We start from the raw sequence: 6,000 nt of genomic DNA, 5'->3' as shown, positions 1-6,000 counted from the left end.
TCCATCTTATTTCTCAATCGAGTTGTTCTGTCCCTGCCAATTCTTCTTCTTTCATATCTAACTAGGTTGTAGTGCAACTCAAACGTGGATGGATCCTAGTATTGTCATCTGCAAGAGATTGAAATCCTCCATCGTACGTTGCTAGGTACTCAAACATGTTGTACCACGGATGCACAAGTGTTGTGGTATATAACGAGTACCACTTAATGGTACAAATAGCATGGGAATATGAGATGCCAAAAATCGTCCATTTACCACATGTACAATCGCTGGTTGATATTTTTACCACCTGCATATTTTGGCCACGAATTGGCCTTCATCCAGTCACAACCGAAGCAGTTTGCTCCCGTATATCATATTTGGAACACGATATTCACTACATTCTCTCGCTCATTCCTCATACTTCCGAGATGCATAATCCAACCATAGCTGATTTTTCTGAATCATACGACTACATCTTGTCATACCTTCAACGAAGTATTGTACGCACCTCAGAAGGGTCAAGTGTACTACTGCAGATATAGGAAGTCTACAAGCTCCCTTTAACATAATGTTTTAACACTGCGACATATTAGTTGTCATCACCCCACGATGCTGACCATCGTCATGTGTCATGTGTCATGCTCCATTTCTCTTTCGCAACTCCATCCAAATAATTGTGCGCCAAAAATTTATTGGTCTTGATTGTCTCTATTGTTGCTTCAAACTTACAAATTTGATTTTGTGTGCTTGCTTCCCATCATAAATATTTCAGATGCACATCTTTGAGCATACATGTCTCAAACAAGAACAACACACACTGTGAGGAAGTTGAAAATATGGTAGATCCTAAGCTGCTCGCAAAATTCCTTTATGCATGTTAGAAATTACGCACACACTATTTGCACCACAAACAATATGTCAACCAAGATTTTCCAAGAACAATTTCTAGGAATCAAATGTTTCTTCGTACACAATGGAGAATGCTAGTGATAGAACCTGATTGTTCACATCGAGTGACAACGATCAACATTTTATATATGTATTTTGTGTATAAATTAATGTGTACCATCGATATTAATATTTTTACAATAGTGTCAAATCCCATTTATGCACGGCTTGAATGTCCAGAAAACATAATTCAATGTCTTCATTGCTTCAGTGTTTGATCTGAGATGCTTCCACTCCATAGTTGTTCTCTTATTAAATTTGGACATGACACACATATTTTAAAAGTAATTGCACCGAGCTCTCCCATGTACCGTAAGTAATTTCCAACATACGTTTCAAATTTTGCCATGCTTTGGTATACGGGATTTGATATCAATATTTATCTCTCACATTTTTCATTATATACTTAATCTTGTACGAAGGATCACATCGTACAACTCCCAATAGCGTTTGTGCCGCCATTTCAATGTTCAAGTTGTGATGATCTATATCGACAGAAGGTACACTGACAAAATAAAGAGGCTCTTACTCGAAAAATTTATGGAAAAATAATGGCATTTCTGAAGTAATAGAAAGAAATTATACTACTTGTCTTCGCAAAGTTTCACAAGGTGGTTGATGAGATGATGTCCCCTCATCAGGATTAGCATGTGTATTTACATTTTCATTGACAGTCATATCTTCTTCTTCATAATCGCTATGTGAAATCTCCGATTTCGTATCACTCCTAGAAACTTCATCATTAGTGGTAATATCCGGACAACGAGCCCCCGTATCTAAGCCAGCATTGTTTGCTACACAATTATGTCTTTTTGGATTTCAACTTGATCTATCAACATTTAGGTCCCAACCTAGTGTGGGGGCCCGTGCTCCTAATTAACGTTTAATGACCAAACAAAAGAGCAGAAAACTGTGAAGTATATTCCACCACTGATTTATTGCCCTGCACCAACTGATTGAACTCTTCTTCTTTAGCAGCATAATATGATGGTGGTGCATATTCTTGGGTAAAGTGAGCACGAAAAGCATCCCAAGTAATAATTTCACCAGAGTCCTTCATTGCTTCCTCTGTGGCTTCCCACCAGAGTTGTTCTCGGTCTTTAAGTTGGTAGATGGCAAGGTTCAGTCTAATATCTTGGGAATATTCCAACAAACTAAATAGATGATTTATACTTTTCAGCCAGCCTGCTGTTTTTTCTCCGCTCTCGTTGCCAAACAATTTTGGAGGACGTAATTCTTGGAACTGAGAAATTATAACTACATTCCTCCAACTTTCTGTGTCATCTGTTCCACTTCTTGCTCAATCGCTACCTGTCTAGCTCCAGGTCTTTCATGTCGAGGAGGTTCTTGGTTTACTTCTTCTTCAACATTTTGAGCGACTTGTCCTCGAGGTCGACCACGTCTACCTCTAATGATAACTGCAAGTCCTCGAACATTTTGCGCCTCAGATTCTTGCGCTATTTCTTTTCCTTTTCTACCTCTTCCTCCAGGTGCCATTCTACAAGACACGATGATTAAATCCACAGGCAGATAACAGGTAAAAGAAAGTTATAAACAATTTCTAGACTACATACCATGTCTAATCAGCTAGTCGTTCTAACGCAGGTAAATTCAAGCGAATCACACCAAATAATTCAAATAAGAGCTAACAGTCAGACACATGCACAATCATGTTATATGTGTGTCTAGACTCAAGTGCCCTAGACTCTAATTCGAGCATATCCCAGTTACGCTCTGATACCAACAGTGGGGGCCCGTGCTCCTAATTAACGTTTAATGACCAAACAAACAGGATTTGTTAATGTAAACATCGAAAGCGGTTAAAATATGTTCCTTTTGGGCCAATAAAATTTCGGCATGACCTACCCGTAAGTAGGACATCCCAAAAATTTTCAAACAACACAAACAACATTTATATACTCGAAATAAAGTCATAACTTCAATTCACAAACCTATAGCCGCACTGGCCAGGACTAGCATATACAGAGCCGACAAGGCTCGCTCACACAACAACAATCCAAAACATCGTAAAAATAACAGTACAACTACACATGGCATTCCTGGCAAAAGTATGACTCCATAATATAATATATGGGAACTCTCAATCACAATCCAACTACTGGGCACCGCTACCCGACGCTCCACCAGACGCGTCAAATCCTCCTAGATAACCTGCTATGACATCAAAAACAACCACAACATAAAAAAAAACGAGGGGTCGGGCCCCAGTACGACGAACCAGTAATATCACGACAAATATAACTGACATGAAATAAAATCAAGTAAAATGCGATGCAATGCAATGTAATGCAATGCGTGAAAGGTAACAACCGATAACGGATACCAAACGGAGTCCAAATGAATCGCATCAACAACAGTAACAGTGGCCACCCGTGCCAGGAACGTAGCAACGCAATATCAAGTCGCCACTCATCTATTCACGTAGCATCGAGGGTACGGGAGCTACCCGCTCAGCCCTCATGCAAGTCATCAGGAGTGCTAATCCTACCCACCCGCTCCATCGATGACGCAACAACTCGATAGATCAATAGCAATCAAAGGAGTCAAGGCTCGAAATGCTATGCACTAATAGTATCAACTCAAATAAATGCATGAATGCAATCACGTATTCACAGAAGCACATAAGGCACACCACAACTCATTACAAAGTACTTAACTTCATTTCACATCATATAGACGTCATAATAAAACAGTTCATGCGTACCTCAACTGATACTTAATTTACCACCGAAATATCTTAAGGATTTCTCGTAGAATCCAATCCTGTGACAAATAATACATTTCATATCAAGTTCCATTTATTTTACCAATATTTGACAATTTAGCCTAAAATTCCAAATATTCATAATTTAGGCTTTAATATTTCTAAAATTAATGTACGACAATTTTATAGTAGCTAAACACCTAATTATTGAACACTAAAATTCGAAAATCCAATTATATAAATCTGAATTTTCGAAATTATTCCAAATAAATTCCGAAAATCTGGTAGATACCTCTAATCGGCTCAATTCTTGTACCTACAATCAATAATATAACAAATATTAATTGTTGGAACTCAAATTAATCAAAATACCTAAAATTCGAAACCCTAAAATCTGAATTTTTACCTCAAACGCTTCAAATTTCGAGTACAACTATACAATCAGTTGTCCAAGCTTGAAATAACACGAAATCAAGGCAAAAGAGAAAAATTCGACGACCCAAGGTTCACGGGTTCGAACGGAATCACGATAAAACCTTGCAAAATAGGTATCAATAGATAGCTCTCGTCACGGGCTTTTCGAATATATATTTACTTTAATTTTTGGATGATCGAAACGGCCACAATCGATGAAAAGAGTTACGAAATGGAAGAAGAAGAAAGAAAACGCAGCTTTCGGTTCTTACGGGAAAGAGAAAAGGAAGATTCACGATTTTCTCATTTTTTTTATTTATTTAACTTATTACTGAAATGGGATGAGCTTTGGGGTTTTGTGTTTGGGCTCTCACACCTAGTGTCATATTCGATCAACATGTAGCATGATTTGGTTCAGACGGGCCGGTGATAAATTGATCCCACGATCCACCTCTATTTTCTAAATATATATTACTCAATCCTTCGGTGACCTGTGCAACATATGATTCTGGCTCATGAAAACCCCCATATGAAGAAGTACCGGGTTGGTTATTGAACCTTGAGTCAGATATGTGTGGAACGTATGATTCAGGTTTACCAAAACCAACATGATGATCACTTGGATTTGTTTCCACATATAATTTCAATATATTCATATCGGGACATTGCATTGTAGATTCTAAAGAGTCATCATCAACAAGAATGAATTGAACTTCATGCCAAGACGATCTCTTCGTAAATGAATATTTTGTTGACAACTTCATAATAAACTTCATTAGATCGATTCCTAATATTTTATGCACAACTTGAACAAACTCCAACAAAATAATAGATCGTAATACATTGGTCTAATATAATAAATATTATATTTGACCGATCAATTTCCGACAATAATCTGACCAACAAAATATAAAGGCACATCGATAGTAGCCATTTGGAAGAAGAAATTTCGGATACAAGGAAAATTTAAATAAACTGACGGGATAATTATAGATTGAAGAAGTGTAAGAAATAAACAAACACGAGACAAATAAGTTTATAAATTGTGAATGTTTTGAATATAAGAAACAAACTAAGAATACATTATTTATAGACGAATATAATGCATTTGGTTTTGGATTCGCGCTGGCGGATGCTGCCCACATTGCCACATAGGTAGCATATTGGCAGCGAACGTTGCAAAATACTTTGGCAGCGTCTGCTATTCCCCCAGTGGTGTTTTGCGGGTATTACTGTAAAACGCCACCACCTACACTATTTTTAAAATTATTAATAAAAAACCTCATATACATAATTTATTTCCGATCACTTGAAATTTGAGAAATATTTTCTCGGATTCCAGCTATTTAATTTTTTTGGTTGAATCGGCCAAATTTGAACCGTGACCGATTCACCCATAAAATGAAGAAATTATTTTCTCTTCAAATTCGAGGAATGTCTCGGATTTTTCCGAGCTTTTATTCCTCAAATTCTCTTAATTTGTCACATTTTGATAATATTTAATTTAAAAACCATGAAATCGGGAATTTTGAAATTTTCTTAAAAATAAAATTATGAAAATTTGAGATAATGAGCTTTTTTATGGCCAAATAATATATATTTTAGTAAGAAGTGGCTTTAACTAGGTTACAAGCAAATCAAGTGCGTTCGCACATTTTTAAGCTGATTTGAAAAATATTTAATTTGTATTTGCATTTTTCGAGGTCGAGTTAAACTTGAAATGCTCGAATTTTTTTCGAGTCGGATTCGATTCAAAATTATACTTAGTTCGCAAGCCGTCCGCGAACCTTAATATTTCATTAATATGATGTAAATATATATTAAAAAAATATATTTGGAGACTTTTAAATATGACAGAAACTTGTGTGAGACAGTCTCACGAGTTCATATTTTGTGAGACATATCTCTTATTTGGGTTATCCATGAAAAAA

The 6,000-nt window shown here is 36.5% G+C and overlaps 1 long non-coding RNA gene across 1 annotated transcript; it reads right to left on the bottom strand.

Moving 5' to 3' along the window:
• Positions 1-2,832: 2,832 nt before the first annotated feature.
• Positions 2,833-4,342, bottom strand: LOC142556484 (uncharacterized). Its single transcript, XR_012822634.1, has 2 exons — positions 4,062-4,342; positions 2,833-3,971 (listed from the first exon to the last, which is right to left on the bottom strand). It is a non-coding gene; the product is annotated as an uncharacterized LOC142556484 (long non-coding RNA).
• Between the last annotated feature and the right edge of the window lie 1,658 nt (positions 4,343-6,000).

The sequence above is a fragment of the Primulina tabacum genome, chromosome 9, assembly GCF_025594145.1.
Source record: "Primulina tabacum isolate GXHZ01 chromosome 9, ASM2559414v2, whole genome shotgun sequence".
Lineage (NCBI taxonomy): Eukaryota > Viridiplantae > Streptophyta > Magnoliopsida > Lamiales > Gesneriaceae > Primulina > Primulina tabacum.
The sequence above is the reverse complement of the archived record's forward strand: the minus strand, read 5'-3'. Positions and strand labels throughout refer to the sequence as shown.